This window comes from Melospiza georgiana, chromosome 6, assembly GCF_028018845.1.
Source record: "Melospiza georgiana isolate bMelGeo1 chromosome 6, bMelGeo1.pri, whole genome shotgun sequence".
NCBI lineage: Eukaryota > Metazoa > Chordata > Aves > Passeriformes > Passerellidae > Melospiza > Melospiza georgiana.
In genome coordinates this window covers 35850134-35868957 of record NC_080435.1, presented here as the reverse complement: position 1 = coordinate 35868957, position 18824 = coordinate 35850134, and positions in this window count along the sequence as shown.

Genomic DNA, 18824 nt, shown 5'->3' with positions numbered 1-18824 from the left:
TTCATTTTCAGCTATCTTAAGCTTTTCAGCAGGAGCACTAATTTATGTAAGTAACATTATCATACCAATCTACTGAAAACTGAATACAGCTGATGGCTACTGAACACTGTTCCAAATACCTTTAATGCAATTGCAGTAGCATAAATATGTTTTATTAAATAAACAGAACAAGTTCACTTTTGTAGAAGGGTTTTTTTTCTGTGCCCTGCTTTTTGTAAATAAGTATGAACACAGGGAGTAAAAGAAGGTAATGACTAGCACTGGATGAAGCAGATAGTATATTGACTGTGATCTACCCATAAGCTTACTTTTATATAACAATGATAAGAAACAAGCCTAAAAATACTGTTGGTTTTGAAACAATAACGTATCTTTTTAAATTATGTATGTAAAAATGTATGTAGAATACATCTTTGCAAACTGAGAGGTGTTACTGTGTGCTTGCAATACTTAACTTTTATTGAACAAAAGGTCTAAGCTTTTATTGAATAAAAGATAGGGTTTCAGTCTTCATGGCAACAACAGAAAAATAAGCATTCCCTGTGTGCCAATGTAGAAAAGCAGCCACAAACAAAAGCCAGAAGCAGTAACCATTTTTATCATCAGCTTTCAAATTCTTTCAATAAATATAATCTTAAATATCACAGCATTCACACTGAAAGCCCTGCAAAAATCTACACAAAATACATCTAAGCTGAAAGAAATGGTAATGGACAACAAAATGAAGTCTGAGAACACATGAATTAATACAAAAATCTATCATTTTGGTATAAATCTGTTTTTAAGTGGACATGGATGATATTCCTACCCAAGTTCTAAAAGTGTGATTTCAGTCTAATCAGTCAATTGTGATCTTCTTCCCGACTCAGCTTCTACTTCTGCAATAAATCCCTCAATTTAACATAGAAAATTGCTACTTATAAGCCATTCTTTATTGGCAAGTCATTTGTCAGCCCTTCCTTCTTCCTGTATAGCTAGGCAAACTTGGACGTGTGTTGTCTGAAATATCTTAAGATACTTTGACTATTTAATAAGGGGACAGAATTTTAAAAGCCTTCATCATGCTCTTGGATTCTCATTGTAAGAAAGGGGACACGTAGCCATGCATTTCCTAACTGATAATTAGTTATACTGACCTAATTACATTAGATTAAAATTATGCTGAATATTATGATTAATGTTCATAAACTGAAGTAGTTAACTTGGGCTTGGGATTACTATCTGATACTTGCAAAAGTTGTTGGCTTGAAGTTTCCAGTCTGTTAAGGCCCCCTCACCAGAGAAAATTGCCTCTAAAATCAGGTTATGATTGCTTACGAAGCCCATCTAATAAAAACCAATAACTGGAATTTGCAGTCACACAAATTCAAATTAAAAATAAAACATGCTGCTGAAAGAATATATTACTGGATTCTCCATTTGCTGTTGCTGCCTAATCAGTCTTCAGTCTCTGAAGAGGTATTTGGCCATAGTCTCTCCACTTATACATTTTGCAAATTCCTTGACCAATCTTACCATACCAATTCAAGTTTGCTGCTAATTCTGGTGTTAATTCCATGAGTCCCACAGTACCTCATTTGTCAGAAACTCAGAAAAGAAATAGGTAAAGCAATGACTTATAAATCACCTGACAAAACCTTTTGACGCATTGTTTGTGGCAATACTGTGTTCATTTTTCCTACGTTGTGTTAAGAATCTTACAGTAAGAATGCATTTGATCCTGACACAGCTGGCTGAGTAACTGTCAAATTTAAAAAGGCATTAATTTAAAAAGAGATTTTATGAAAAAAATCCAAGCTGTTTTGTATTTAGAAGTTAAACAAATTCTCCTGTATAAACATATTACATGAAATAATAAAGTTTTTAAATAAACTAAAAGAGAATAGAAGCTTCTTCAGTACCATTATTGATAAATCTATCAGGAAACCTCCAAAACCTATGGAAACCAGTGCACACATAAAGACCACAGGGAAGAAATAGTCTGTTCTGTTTATTCAGCCAATTTAGGTTACCGTCCAGCAGTTGCTTATGTTAAATCGGACAAACACAATCTTAAAGTATGCAAAAAGCAGAGAAACAATTGTCACATAAAACCAAAATTACTGAGATATTTTGTCTTGCTAATGTTAAATATCTTTGATCTTTTTCATTTAGCATTGCTAGTCAAATAAGCTATTAAATTATTTTTATTTAAATACAATTCCCCCTGCCACTGATTTTACATCAACTGAGAATCCATGTTCTCTCAGGATTGCCTTTAAAATATGTTACACATGCATCTATCTATCTATCTATCTATCTATCTATCTATCTATCTATCTATCTGTCTGTCTATCTATCTATCTATCCATCCATCCATCCATCCATCCATCCATCCATCCATCCATCCATCCATCTACTTTGCTTGTGTTACTTGTTTCTTTTTTCAAAGGTAATAAAATATTTCAGGTTTACACCTGCTAATCTAACTTTGGGGTCCCTCACTCAGGTAGTTGTGTTCCTGTAAGCTATCATCAGAATCTTAATCCAGAAGATTTCACCCAGATCAGATAAAACTTTGATTTCTCATACATGCAACTAGTTGGTTGCCAAACATGAAAAGACATTGGAATTTTATTTTAATTAGTTTTTCATCTAGTGCAGGTATTTCTTTTCAGTAGTAGCAGGGGTTTTGGGGCTTAAGTTTTCACTCATAGTGTTCATTTATCTGGCTAATACATATTTTGGACCTGACTTTTCAATATTTAAACTACAAGAACAATAAAGAACTTTTTTTCCTTTGCATACATAAAAATTTATCCACCTCATTCACAAATTGTTTACTTCCTCTGATACCTTAAGTTCTCTGTCTCTTTATTTTTTCCTTGTGCTCTTATGGATTGTACTGAACATTATGTCCTTTTCCTGCAAGCCCCTGCCTCTATAACCATGCAATTATGTAGGAATCTTTCCCTTTTTTTTTTTTTCAATATAATATAATGTAAATTATTCTATCCATCAAAGTAACATGCAAATTTCTAACATATGTTTATAATTTCAAGCTAAAAAATATGATCCACAAGAGAAATCAAAGCCCCAGGAATACCTATTATAATCTCAAGCATTTTAAGAAAATGGAATGCATTCTGTGAGGCTTCATTGTTAATATTTTAATGCCTGAAGATATTCATGTTGCTTTAACATCTATCCTAAAATTTATATAGTACAATAATGTCTTTTTATATCTAAAAAATATGGTTATTTCCCATTTAGGACAGTATCTTCATTTAATGAGTAAGTACCACTCATAACAGCTAGCATTCATGTTGAGATGTATCGGACAGTTTAAAATACAGGGAAAAGAGAGAGAGAAGTACTTTCATGACCTTCTCTAGATACTGATCCCTTTTTAACTGCTTTAGAATAGAAATTTACGGTATGAAAGGCGACTATGGAATCCTAGGTAGGAGCAGCATGCTGGCACAGAGCGCGCAGAAGGCGGCTGCGATGTGGTGTGGAAAGGTCCAGAGCCCATCCATGCCCCAGGAGAGGAGTCATGAGTGAACTGCTGGGGGAACAGGCTAAGGAAAATTGATCCAGTGCTTCTGAGCAGTGTTCGTTAACCCCAAAATAAGGGATGGCTACATAATTGAGATCAGGCAGGAAATATGCCTTAAATCCCTACTTAAAATACACTTCTCCACCTCCCACACCACATGAACTTCATGTCAGGATGGATCATTGCTGTAATTAAAACAGAGTAAATTAAAATATTTGATTTTACTTATGGGAGCTAACAAAAAATACTTCACCCTTCATACTTTTGCATATATTATTTCAAACTTTTATATATATTACTCCAAAATTTTTCAGTCTATTATTCTCTTCCAAAAAAAAGGCTAGTCTAAGACTTTATGTCAAGTTTTGCTATATGAAAACATTTGCAGTTGAGTTGAAAACTGTTAAAGCCGTTGAGATGAAAGTTAAGAAATCTTAGCTCTAAGTTTAGTCTTTCCTATTTAATATTCATTTATTAGTGGAGAAAAGAACACATAGAGTGCAAAATTTTTACTTTTTTTAGACTCGCTAGGAGGCTATTATGCATGCATATGACAGCTGGTGTATTGATTCCAAAACGGCATGGATTTGTTTCAAATCTATTTCATTAAATGTTTAGGATCCATGTAGAGGCAACAATCATTGATAGAAGAAAACAGCACAAAAATCTTTTTTCATCAACAATTCATGTGATCATAATTTCAAAAGAAAGTCAAGTTATTTCAAATTTTAAGTCCATATTCATCTGTGTCCAAATAGTTTAACTTCATAGGAGCTACAGTTCAAATTACTCTTGTACACATTCTCTTCTAAAGAAAAATTTTCTAACCAAGACCATACTTTTAATGATTGCTGCAATTTTATCAGGATTGATCCTGTAAGAAAGAAAAATATTTTATCCATAAGACACACTGCCTTTGAAAAAAGAAGCATAAAATAAATTAGTTTTAAAGATTATGTCATTCATTGTGATTATACTGGGGGAGAATAATATTGTATTTCTATTTTTCTTTCTCTCACTGAGTATTTCTGATTTGAATAAGTATGATTTGTTTCTTTCTAAGCAGCTGATTTCTCTAACTAGTTGTTAAGCTAAAGATTCATAGTCTGTCAAAAATAATTCCTCACTTAAAGATGATCAATAAATTGGGAAGCAATTGAACAGTGCAGAAAAAGTTGATGAGATTTTCCAAGTTTCTGAATTAATGCATTAGTCCAAGAGCTGCAGAGGTTAGCTTGGGAAATTTTAATCAAATAAACTAGTTACATGATTAGTGATTTAGTGGAGAAAAACAAAAGAAAATTAATTTGCTTTAGAAACACACGTTGTACCCATGGCAGAACTTTGTCTATTATGAATATACAAAGGTAGCATAAGTGTACATTTTAGCATTAGAGATTTGTGTATTTCAACTCAGGACCAGTGCACAAATTCATACTAATGATCATTGATCTATTGATTTGTGTGGTTTCCACTGTGCAACTGTTGTAATTGTTAGTTCTACCTATGCTCTCTAAAGAACTGGAAAGTATAGAATGGAAAGCCAATTTAAAGGCTCCTTTATAACAGAAAAGATGGATAACAATCTTTTCCATATTTTCTTTGTATCAAACATGGATCCTATACAATAAGAATATCTGTTCCTTTTTTTTTTTCATGGTAATAGAATTACATGATAGCAAGAAGAACATATGTATTTGGAGAAAAAAAACTTCAAGTAATTAGTTGCTGCAGTATAATGGCATTTTTTTGAGAGAAATATAAAAATAATTTGTTGAAGCTGTTCCTAATTTCTTCAAGCAATGTATTTCTGGACAGTTTGAGATGCAGCTTATTGATTATACTTTAGAATTCTTGGTTGAAGAAAAGGGTAACAGAAACATAATAGATATTCTCTGCCAAAAGCACATCTTTTAGTAGATTACTTGAAGTTGGCTAAATTCAGAAAATCAGTCAGTATAGAAAGTAGATCAGATAACTTCTGAGAGCAGATTGGTTTCAGATTACCTTAAAGGAGGAATGATTCATGAAAGTATTAATCTATTTGTCCATGGTGGGTTCATATGCAGAGGTCTGGGATGTTTCTGTTGAACTAGTTTCAGACATGAATTTTACTATTACTATGTTGACTTGTTTCTTCTCAGACTACCAATAGGGAGGCACATTGGAAGCCTCCTAGCTCAGCTGTAAAAAACAAAATTTAATGGAAATCTTAGCTTTTCCCTAGTGGAAAATATAAAGGAAAATGTTCAGCAACTGATAATAGTTTTATTTATATACCACAATAAGGCCACCATGGTGCTTTGACCCTGGAAGGAAAGCATGTGATATTATATTAATTTATATGTTAGGAGTTCTGTCACCAAATGTTTTGCTGTGCTTTGATTTTCAAGCTACAGATGTATTTTTAAGTAATTTTAGAGATTCACTGGTAGAATAAAACCGTGGTGCCTAAGGCTGAAATTTTATGTTAAGCCTCTAGAATATGTGGATTGAAGTAAAAAATAGATGACTGTAACCTATGTAGAAATGTCTGAGCTAGTTTTAAACTATCAGTATGAAGATAATAACAGTAAACATATAAGTGACTGAAGCTCAGCATGAGCTATAAACTAGACTTGGGAAAACGCATTAATACATAGGAAATAACTCTGCCATAAAATTGGAGGTATTAGAACTACCCTTTGGCTTATAACTGATTTTTCATATTTTTGACTAAAGTATAAGACAAGCATATCCTGTTTTTTCTTGCCAGTTAGCACTGTGCTCTTATCCCCAGTCCTTGGCTGGCTCCATGGCTATCCAACAATTGGTGTTTGAGACGCTCGTGTTGGCTTTGTCCTCTGGGCTCCTCCAGCCAGCCATGCCCATAGCTGGTAGCTGCAAACAGTGGCACAGCAGGCAGCAGCGTGGCTTTCTGCCTGCCCTCCAAAGGCTGCCTTCAACAAACTCCTGGTACCCTGCTCTCTAGGTGCTGCTGCATGCCAGATTAATTTGTGTAGAGACGTGCAGCCTGCTGCACTTTAATTATGCTGCGGAGTTGAATGCCTCTGTGTAGCTGCGGTAGACAATCTCTCTGACTTGTACATATTGACACTGAATGCAGTCAAACATGATTGAAGAGTGCCTCTTTTCACCTGATAGTATATTATGGCATATAGCTTATCCCACATGAGTCTGCAGTATAAGGGTAAATGCAAAAGGCAGATAACTCACTATCATATCCACAGCAAAACATTTTCCCTAGTCATCCCTGATAAAATTTGAATTCAGTTAATTTACTTTTGCGTAAGGTTTGCCCTTCATTTCATATTCTTGGTGGTATGAGTTATTACTGACATTTAAGAACCCCATTTTATAGCTGTGTTCAAAATGGAATGCAGGTAAATAAAAAATGACATTATACATAACACAATATAAAGGGTTATAAAAAATGCAAATTTTAGTAGCTCATCCATGCTTATATCTAGGGTTATTGGAAGTATTAGTACACCTTGTGAAACAAGAACAAATGCCTTCTTGCTTGCGGTAAAACAGAGTAGGAAACAGAAAATAATTAGTCAAAAAATCTTTGGTCTTATCCTGAATAGTCATCTTTGATAGTGAGCATGGTAGCCACCCTACCCTTCATTCAGTGTTAAAGCATGTACTAATAGAAAATTGTGGGAAAAAACCCCAACACATGAATACTTACCACAGGAAGGAATTTACAGTGTGAAGTAAAAAGTAAGCAAGCCTACCCTTTAAGTACTGTATCAACCTATATCTTAATAAAATGTAAGAGAACTTGTACTTTTGATGAGTCTTCTTGGTCATCCATATCTAAATAAAGTACAGCACAAAATCTTAGAGGCTTAGTTTGGATGCTGCATGCCAAGCCTAATGATGTGCTGAAACCCAATACGAGTCTAACTGGAAGACATTTTGATTTAGAACTGAATAGGGATTTTAGAAATGCTCTAAATAATAATACTTTCATATTTTAGTCCAGATTTAACTTTTAGTTCTGGTGCATTTTGAGTTTGGGTTTGAGGTTTTTTTTGTTTAGGAAGAGGGGACATTTTTGGGTTTCTTCTTCCCCATCACTATCTAAGTCACTATTTTTGTAGATTAAGAAACAATTACTTGGCCTTTTAATCACATTTTATATGTTGATTTTTTTTCCATTTCACAAGTATCAAAATAGAAGAAAACATATGGAGATGAAAACATCAAAATCCCCAGTTATTGGCTAGGTGAAGAGGAATGAAAATTTAGCAACCACACTTGAATATGTATTTTTTTGGAATATAGGTGAAGAACAACTAGGAACTAGATAATTTCTAAAACCTAAATCAAAGCTGAATTTAATCCTGTGAGAGATTATAAATTTCACTTTTGCAGTATTAATTGCATTCAATGACCTTATATAAGGAATTATTTTTAACAACAGTTAAAACATCAAATTTTCTGATAGAAAGTCGTAAGTTTCCTGGATAATTTAATTTGACTAATTTGTCCTTCAGGGTGCTAAAATCCTGAATGGCCTCTATTTCTTTCTTCTTTCTCTTTCTCTCTTTTACACCACATATATTTGTATGTATTTCATACCTCACAGCATGACCACTTCCTCAAAGCGCTGCTGTTTCAATTTGCTGTTCATACTTTCTTTTTCTTAAAAACTTCTTTTAATAGAAATTTACCTCAGATGATATTTTTGTATATGTTTACATATGTTCATTCCTCATGATCTTCTTGTAAATCCTAGATTTTATCCACACTGGTTATGCAAGCATCTTTTAATTAAATACTACTTGGGCTGAACTCCTTTAATGATTCTTTTACTGCAAAGGACACCCTGCTGATCTTCAAATGAAAGACACGTCTATGGGTATAAACCCCATGGTGAATTGTGAGCAAGGATGACTGCTTTTATTTTTTTGTTAGTGGATTATTGGGATTATTGGAATATTCAAAACCAGAAACTATTTAAAAAATCACTATGCATAAATTTGCATTTGCACACAGATAGATAGGTAATTAGAAAAGAAAAAAAAATGTAACCTAGAAGAATCAGACTGGATGTTTGTCAAAAGTTGCGATTAGAAGGATCATCCTTCCTGACTTTTAATGTTGCTGTCCTGCAGTGGTGCTGAAAGTGACTACATGGGGCAGAAGGCCATGAGAAGAATAAAATTCTGACTCACAGGCATCCCGAGTTATCACAGGCATCCTGAGTTCCACATGCTGGTATGAGGGTAAACTGAGATTTCCAAATGAAGTGTGTCATCATCCTTTACACTCTGCCAGACTCAGTAGAGGGGCTTGAATGGGAGTGAGAATTTTTCTTGTATCTCCTCAGAAGAAGCTCTGTTGCCTCTAAAAGAAGACTTCATGGCTTTTCCTAACCAAAGCTCTGCACAAACTGTTCCTGAGTAAGTTGTTGATCAGGTTGCTAAAGGAGGTTGCAAAATGGCCATTAATAGGTGTTTTTAAAAGCCTCTTAGAAAAACATACATTCCTTATCATGGAAATACAGCTGAGGCTGCCTTTAAGGCAAAGGGATTTGTAAAGGTTTCTTCCAATTTGACTCCTGCTTTCTGGGATTTCATGTTCACTTTTATATGATTTCACATTATTTCTCTTCAGCCCTAGTGAGAAAGTGAGAAAATATTTGCTTACAGGGAGAACAGCACATACAGCGATTAAGAGATTTGAAGGACAAGCTGCTACTGAATCCAAGATGGAACTCAAAGAAATCACTTTCTGCCCAGCCTGTTAGAAAGAGGTCCACTTCAGAAGTTCCAGATAAACAAGGCAACTGATTTTGATGTAGTTTTTCTTCAGTCACTGCAGAATTGTACAGAGATAGAAAGCATCACTTTGATGAGGTTTAGGTATATCCCACTGGGAATCCATCTGACCTGCAGCCTTTTCTCCACTTTTTCACATATATTTATTGATTAAGGCATCTGTTTCATGTGAAGTCTTCATTTGTTCTTGTGGAACACACTTCAGCAGCTCTTATGGTTCAGACTAAGAGTGGTATGATAAGACTTAAACTAATACAGAATAATATTTTCACACTGAAAACAGCACTATCAGTAAATCTCACTTTTTAAAAAAATCCTGCAGTATTTTTTTAGTATTTTGACTCTGATGGCCATGTAGTTTGGTCTGCATTCGTAAAAGGAAAAAAAAAGAAACTTGACACAGCAAATATTTTCTACTTAGATTATATTTTTATGCAGATTTTTTTCTTCCATCTTTAACATTCTCAGTTTAAAAAATTGTTTTCTATCCTAGTTATGGCTTAGTTTTTCAGATAAATTCTGTCAGACCACTGAAAATCAACACATTTGTTCATTGTAATAGTAACGTATCCAAGAAATTTGGAGGATTTTTGCATGTTAGTTTAAATTCCCTTTCATGGATAAATGTAGGATAAAAATTTTCATTGTGATGAGAAAATTTTGAGGCAAACAGTTCCAGGTAATTTACAGAACCACTGATAAATACCTGCTAAAATTACAAAATGTTCAAGCTGTGGTCTATATCAGATTTTTTGCTTGCATAAAAAATGTCTCTGCATTTATATGGGTGAATCTTCTTAAGAAATTTTATACATAAAGCCTTGTAACTTAAAATACTATGTGAGGTAGAAAGTAAAGCATCTATTAAAATGTTTTGACTATATTGTGCTGCAGCAACTCAGTGGTCTGCTCAGATGATTTTCTATCAAAGTTCTGGCCAAAAGAACAGACTTTTATTGTCTGTGATCAATTAGGACAGGTAGAAATTGCTGCTGTACCAAAGAATTACATTGTTTAAGATGAAATAAAACATCAAGTGCTGCATACCATTCTGCTCTTTGCAGAGGAAAAAGACTGCAGTAAAATTGCAGTAAAAGTACTGCATCCCCCTTTATGCTACTTCACTGAGGAGATTGCAAAGCTTCAGTTGTGTAATCGAAACCCCTTTGTTTTCATATCATCAAGAAAGACAGACAGGGAAATACAGAACTTTTGACAATTTCTCCTTGCTCCACGCTGGTGTAGATTTGCTATACCTGCCAGCTGACCCTCATTTTGTATGTCAAACATTTTATACAACTAAGAAACAAGAATTGCCAGCCATCTGAATTTCACTTAGTTTGGCTACCTCTGGTTATCCTCTTACTTTTCACTTCTTCGTGGTCTTTACTGCTGCTGAGGATGTTAGAATGATGTAGAAAAAGAAGAGTTGGTTTTCAAATATTAATGATCATTTCAAACAGATGGAGAATTCAGAGGTGGCTGGATGAAAACTGCTCAAAACTCCTTTCCTGTCTAAGTGGTAGGAACAAACTCTTTAGGCAGAATTTAGCATTGCTGGGAAAATTCTTAAAGAACTGGGTTCTACCAGTTTTGTGGTTGTGCATAATATTCACTCCATGTATATGTGCAAGCTTAAAACACCAGGAAATGAACAGTATTTTGTGTGAGATAAAAGATGCCTCTCAGAGCCACAAAAAAGGCACTGCAGTGTGTCATGTAGTCTTTGAGTCTTCTTGCTTTCTGCAGGAGCTGTCCCTCACAGCTGTGATATGATAGCAAGACAAAGATTTTCAGTCTCCACTTAGTTTTGAACTAAGTAATTACAGTAATTACAAACTAGAAGTCACTGTCTGTCATATATATATTTGCTGCCACTCAGCACTGTATACCATGTCCCCTCCCTGCTTCTCCCACTGTGGTATTTGTAATCATCCCATTAGGTCTTTCATAACCTTCAAGTCTTAGGCAAATAATGTGTCTGATGTAAACTCCAACTCCTGCAATTATATTCTTCAGAAAACTCAGGAAATGCCAGATAGCCTGGGATGAACACAAAAAATAAATACATTTGCAAGGTTTTAGGCCTCAGGTAAGTATATAAGCTTTTTTCCCACTATCAAGTTATCAAATTGCCATGAAAAAACAGATTTTATGTTATTTTCAAAGATAAAAATGCCAATTCCAGCTCAGAAACACTCAAGGCCTCAGACTGTTGTAGGCTGAGAGGCAGTACTAAGGGAATATCATGGTATTCTGGCCACAGACAGTCTTGTCCAACTAAGCACTACTGATGATTAGAAATCAAATACTAGGGTAGAAGTTGAGTATGGCCTTCTTATCAACAAACTGTGATTTTGGAAAACACACATTGGTTCAAGATTTTGAAATAAAAAATGTTTATAATTATAAACATTTATATAATCTATAAGATATAATTTAGATATCTTCAGACATCTAAAAGAAGAGCTGAAGCACACAGTAGTTTTACAAAGTTGTAACAAGTCAGGTATAATATTAATAACTGAGAAAGATGTAACACATTCTCCTCTTACTGCTACATGCAGAGAGCATGTGTTTGATCTGCATGAGTGATGCAGAGATTATTTTTTATTCTCTTAATATTTTAGTATCTTTAATTCTGTGAGTATTTCTTACCTTCTGTTACCCTGGAGGCCTTAGAAGGGCAGTAAGACCCAGAAAGAAAAAGTATATTTCAGACTTAGATTGGAAAAGAGGAAGGTGGAGAAAAAATGTTATCCCAGCTGACCACCCAAGAAAGGTAACTATGTACCTACAAGGACTTTTGGACAGAGAAGGAAAAGAATGGCTTTCCCTTCTTTTTGAGGTTATCAGTCAAAGATACTTTGAGAATGTGGGTACAGATTGGAGCTCAGTCTTCATCTCCTTTTGAACATCTCTTACATTCCAAATCACCTTGACCCTTCATTTGGTGATTGGACATTTACAAGTTGTTTGCTGACTGACAAAAGGCAATGTCTCAGAAACCGTGTGTGGATATTCCCCCATGCCAACAATCTTATGGTGCAAATGTGAAAATGTCTATTTTATTCAGATTAAGATTTTATAGGTTCTTGCTTCTACAATACAATGTACAGTTCTACAGTGGACAATTTAGTATCCAAAAATCTTTAACATTAGATTTAAATAACTTTTTAAGAAAAAAGGAAAGATGGGATGCCTTTTTACCTTTAAATTCTGATCATCTGGAAATCTCTTAGTCAAAAGAAGAATGTGATTTGAAAACAGACCTAAATTTTAGCTGCTACTCATTACCAAGCCCATTTATCTTGGAAGGAAAAGATATGGGAGGAAACAAAACTATCTAAAATGTTTCTTTTATTTGGAGCTTATCTTCTGTATATTGTATTTTGTTCTGTAATGTAAAATGCATTGTTATGTAGCACCAAGAAAGCAGAGGTACTGGAAAATCTGAAAAAGAATAAAAATCCTTTTTGAGTATTTTCTTTTGTATTCTTCTTTGTGCTGTATGAGATTAAATGTTTTCAGCAACTGTCAGCACTGTGTAAACAAAAGAGTCACTAATTTAAAAGGTTTTAAGTGAAGGAAAAGTACATGAAAAAAATTAGGATGATAAAGAAGAAACCTGCTTTTCTGCTTTGTCAATTTTTCCTTCACAAATAAGAACAAGCTGGTCACCCAGATTTTATCAATGCAGCCACCTAAGAGAGACCAGCTGAAGACACAACAGACATGGTTATTTATGCCTGGCTGGTGAGCACTGGTCACTGGATTGAACTTTGTCAGTCACTTGTGTCCTTGGGCTATCCTGGAACGACTTCTGCAAAATGATTTTGAAGCAGCTTTTTTTTGTTTCAGTCAGTCTGGTTCCCTTGTTATACTTAGCAGGCTCTAGTGCTCCTTTTGCTAATATCAATAAAAATATTTCATACCTCTGAGGAATTATTTTGTTTTGGATTTTTTTCCCTGAATTTAACTTCCTGAATCTGTTCTTAATCCCTTACTAAATGTTGTTGGCAAGTATTAGCTAGTAAGATTAACTGTAATGTGTAAGCTTTTTTTAGTATCTGCAAAGAGCTGTGAGTAATCCTCATTTAGGCATGGATCTAATTCACATGTACTTTTGGAATTGAAGAATGGCATTAGAATGACAATGAGAATATTTCAGAATTTATTTAAATAAAAATAATTGAAAACTAATATAATTATGTAACCTCCTTATTTTTACATGTATTCTAAATTTTCATTTGAAGAAATGCAGTCTATAATAGTTCACAGAAGAAACTCAATAAAACTCAGCTAAAGCAGTCAGAAAATATACCAGTCCTATGCATTTAATCTTGCATCATTTCTATGTTTATGCTGTACACATGTGGAAAGAAGATATTTACTAATTTTTTAGCTTAAGTAATAACCATGGACAAAATTTTAGTTTCAGCAGCACAAAAGTACAGTTTTTAAATTGTCTCAGTGGTATCAGCAGTAATTATTAGTATATTTTCATTTTCTTCCATCTGAAACAAAATAGGAGTGTTTAAGGATTAAGCATTAATACCAATACACAATAAAACAAGTAACTAAGCACATAAATGGCTACAATTTATAGTTAATTCTTCATATTCCTTCTTTACAAGTTTGATAATCTGGATTTATATCAGTGCAGCTCTATTGCTACTTCATACCGTATTAATTACTGATAGCCTGTGGATCTGAAAATTACTGGATTCATAAAAAAAATTGAATTCCCAAATTATCTATTTATTTTTCCACTGTGTTTGTTTATGGCCCAAGGGAAGCCAAACCCAATGCATTTAGGATACTTCCATTATTTGGGTTCTAAATTTTTCAAGAATAAATTAGAAGATTTTTTTACGTGGTTGAACTAATGGTCTCTACTTTTGCTCCAAAATTAAATGAGACTGACATCTAATCAAGATTCAAAATCTTGTTTCTTTCTGTTACAGAAGGAATTTGCAATGACATGGTTGCCCAGTTTCTTTTCCCAAGGATATCAGTTCAGCACCTTTTGCCTGGTTCAGAACTCATGTAATTCTATATGGGAATTTGAGACTGTGAAATGAATGCCAGACACCAGAGCAGTGCGACTCTCTGAGGCGTGATCCCCGCTGACTTTCACTTCGTGTCATCATTTACTGCTGTTCAAAGTGGATATAGATTGCTCACAAACTAGATTTTTCCACCAATGCTGCTGTGAACTGAGAACACAAGGCAAAAGTGTTTCTGTCAGGGAATGCTGTTAATTGACAGAGCTAGAACATTTGCTGAGCACTGAACAAAGATGTGGAAGTCACACTGCACATGCAGCTATGTTGTTCAGGCTTTACTGTCCACCGTTTGCTGCTTTACTTCCATAGCGAAGCATTGAAGCCAAACCTTGGAATTCCTCAGAGACCTATTGATCTGCAAGATCCAGCCCATTAGTCAAAGCAAATCTGACATGACTTAATTAGATGTAAAAATTTTAAAAAAAGATCCCTTGCAGGTAGGTTTATGCTGTAAAAGCTAGACTGTGTCCATATATACTTTTTTATAAATTATATATAATAGTAACATATATAAATATATAGTTTTAATAAAGTACATATTTACTAAATTTATATCAATTGTATATATATTAATTTAAATATAAATTACTGTGCTCTAGTTAATTGAATTATGAGGTATATTAGAACAGATTAGGAAATATATATGAATATATTTTTTATCTATTATTTAACATTTTGAGACAGTGACATATTTATAATAAATACTATACATATAATAAATATATAATAAAAATGGTTCCTCCTCTCAAATTTTTTTCTTGATTATGATCAGTCTTAAGCATTTAGGCACAAAATGAGGAATGGAAAATGTTCTACCAGCTTCACATTCTAAAATGGCTAACCCTAACCCCAAAAGAATCAAATCCATTAGATATTTTTGAAAATTCAATATTCGTCTTTCATATAAATCTGAACTATGAAAATGAGACTAAGTTAGTAGATATTTGTTTGTATTAATAAAATATGCAATCAAACATTTAAATAACTGCAGTGTGGGAGAAAACCAGCAAGCTCTCTGAAAGACTGTTCACAGCATTTGTGGATCTCCAATTGTAGATTTATATCACATCTTTGTGCAGTATGTGAAACAATTTTCAAAGCATTAATGGAAGTGCATACCAAGATTTTCTGAAAAATTTGGTGGCATTTTTTTTTTACTTCCCCCTTTTTGCATTGACCATTGCAGCACAGTCAAAACATATTTACATGCATCTCCCAGGAAGGAATATCCTGTGGTTCACCATTGGGGGGCCGAAAGCTGAAGAATGAACCTGTCAGTCACTGTGGCTAGGTTACAGATGTTAAGAACCAATCTCAATTTACAACTCTGTATTCCGTATATTCTATATATCATAACATGTATTCATCTGAAAGCTTTTCAGTTTACTTCCTTTTTGTTTATTCACTTTTCTATAACTGCAGATGAATAGCAGGTAATCAGAATTATCTGTGTCTGGTTATGTTTACATCTAATGCCATGTCCTTTTCTACCTGTTAAGGTGGGAGGAAACTTGCTGCAATCAACAGCTCCATAAAAAAAGACAAGGCCTAAAAAGAGATAAATTTGGGAAATTGAAGGAGTGATAAATTTATGCATTAGATTGTATATGTTCAGCTATGGTACAAAAACCTTCCTAAACCATATCTCTATATGCTACTATCTTTCCACACAAATATTGAGCATTCTGGGATGATTTAAAAATCACAGCCAATTTTATTAACTAAATTTTGTAATGGGAGACTGAAAAATGTGGGAAAATATCTTAGAGAAGATCTTATAATAATATATCTAATCTTTTCATTTTCTATTTTCACTGAGAAATATATATATTTTAGTGTCATATCCTGGCTTTACTCACACTGAGAAGCTCCTTACTCCACAGGAATTCCTGAAATCTCTTTCTGATAATTTTTTAGGTTAAAAGACCACTTATTTAAAATAGGAAGGGACAAATATGCTGGACAGGCAGAGGAGTGAGGGGAGAAAAAGTGGGAGACCAGTACAAACATTCAGGTTTGGAAAATGAGTATGAGGCAATAATCAAGGCACCAGAAGCAGGGATTCCTTCTGCAGCCCATGGATCAGACAGCTCTGGAGCAGATATAGCAGTGCAGCCCATGGTGAGCTCTCTGTTGGGGCAGACAGGTATCTCCTGAAGGAATGTGAGCTCATGGGGAGGTCACACTGGAACAGAATTTTTCCTGAAGGACAGTGGAGAGAACCCACCCAGGAACAGGGGGGAAAATGTGAGAAGAAACAGGAAGCAGAGAGGAATTGCTACTTACAAACCACAGCCTGCATCCCCACAAGCCCTCTGCACTGCTCAGAGGCTGCTGAGTAGAAGAATTGGGAATGAAGGATTGAAGTGAAGACTGGGAAAAAAGGATGGTTTCTCGCCGTCCAAATCTATTTACGTTGGAAATCGAATAATATTCTCCAAATCAAGTCTGTTTCACCTGTGATGGCAGGAGGTAAGGGAGGTGAGTGACCTCCTTGTCTTCATTTCATTACCAAGCATTTCCTCTTATTTTTCCCCCCCCTGCCTGTTTAGGAGAGTTGATAAATGTGTTTAAACAATAATTAAGCAAATTATTGTTTGTTTGACACAACCAAAACCCATCATTTGAATGCATCAATTTGTTCATCCTACATTTAGGATCTTCAAAAAATACCAAAACAACTTGAAGCATATAAATATTTAATTTGAAGCATATTGTAACGTTTAGAAACTGTAAATCATGAGTGTTCACAGCACTTTTTCTTCAAACTAGGCCTTAACCAAACAATCAGATAACTGTCAGAAAGTCAAAAAAAACCCATCCAAGACACGCTTTTATTTTCAGCTTCAATCTGCTCAGTAAAAGAGTCTAAAGAATAAAAAGAATCAAAAAAAGTACCAGACCTTATTTTAAGACACAGTTGAAATTTCAGTATAAATTCAGAAATACAACCTTGGCAGAAGATTGCAACTGTCCCTTTTAAGACTGAATATGGTCCCAAAGAAAGAAAACTTCTATAGAGAGACTGCAGAAGAATACCTATATTCTTCATATGTTTAAACACTTTGATATTTTCCTTCTCATATTTAGATAATTGCATGCTTATATAAAATAGGCTCTACACTGCAATGCAGTATGCATCAATAACAAGATCAAACAGCATAAAAGAAGAAATATCAGGAAATGCTTAAATGTGGATTAGATTTGAGGTAGAAAACCTTCCTTAGATAAAAAGTCTGTATAGTTACCTGTGTTCCAAAGATTGACAGTCCTATTTCAGTAAACTTTATTGTCCATACTAGACCATTACAAAATGTAGTAAGAGATAGAACAAATTTTATTTTGAAGTTGACTTTTTGTGCTTACAGCATGTGATGAGGGACAATGCTATGACAGCTCAGGCCTACTCAGGCTTAATGACAGATCTAAATTGGAGCTTGGAGATAAGTGAAATTCTTTAGTGATGCCTCAGTTGTCATTGATTGCTATGAGCAATTTTAAAGTTATTCAGGATGAGAATCGCCAGCTTGGGTCTGAAGAAGGGGAAACCAGTACATATGACTGGAAGCTGGTACAAATTGAATTGAATTTGCAATTGAATAAAAAAAAAAAGAATGAAAATAAAACCCCAAAGGTTTATCTCACTTCTATATATACATGATATTCACAACTACATATAGCATTATATATCATCAGGGAAACACATAGTGGATGTACAGTGTATCATTAAGCAGTGGCTGTGACAAGACAAAAATTAAGGTCTAGGCACATTATAGATCAGCAGCAGCAGCAAGATGACTGAAAACAAAATGTTCTAGGCTAAAGACAGTAAAGAAGTCAAGCGTAGAGAAGAAGTTCCCCTTCTGACTGTTGATCTCAGAAAATATTTCTTTTTGACAAAGTTATCCTGCTTTTTGCACACAGCATAGTATATTTTCCATCCAAATTACAATAATTAGAACAGTAAGTATTTGAGAAAACGGATATGCCCAATCATAAGGACAGAGGCTTATATTTGGGTGAGAAAGGGCTATAACTGCTCTGTACTTTCAGAAGTTTTGGGAGCAGTAAATATCTTCAGTAGTGCTTTGTCTTCTGGAAAGCTCACTTCAAATCTAAAAACTTCCTCTTGAGCAAGATATACAGAGCCAACGAGTATATTTAAGCACTTAGTTTCACATAACAAGGCACATCCTGCAGCAATATTTGGGTCTCATTGAGGTTTCCAGTCTTGTTCAGAGGGCAAATTTGGCCATCAGTGCATCTTCAGAACAGCCTTCCAAAGACAATGTAAGGTTTTTGTATTGTGTGGACAGGTTTTGGTACCGGGGGGCTGCGGGGGTCACTTCTGTGAGAAACTGCCAGAAGCTTCTGCCATGTCCAGCAGTGTCGCAGACATTTTTTCACAGAAATCCTTTCTTTCAG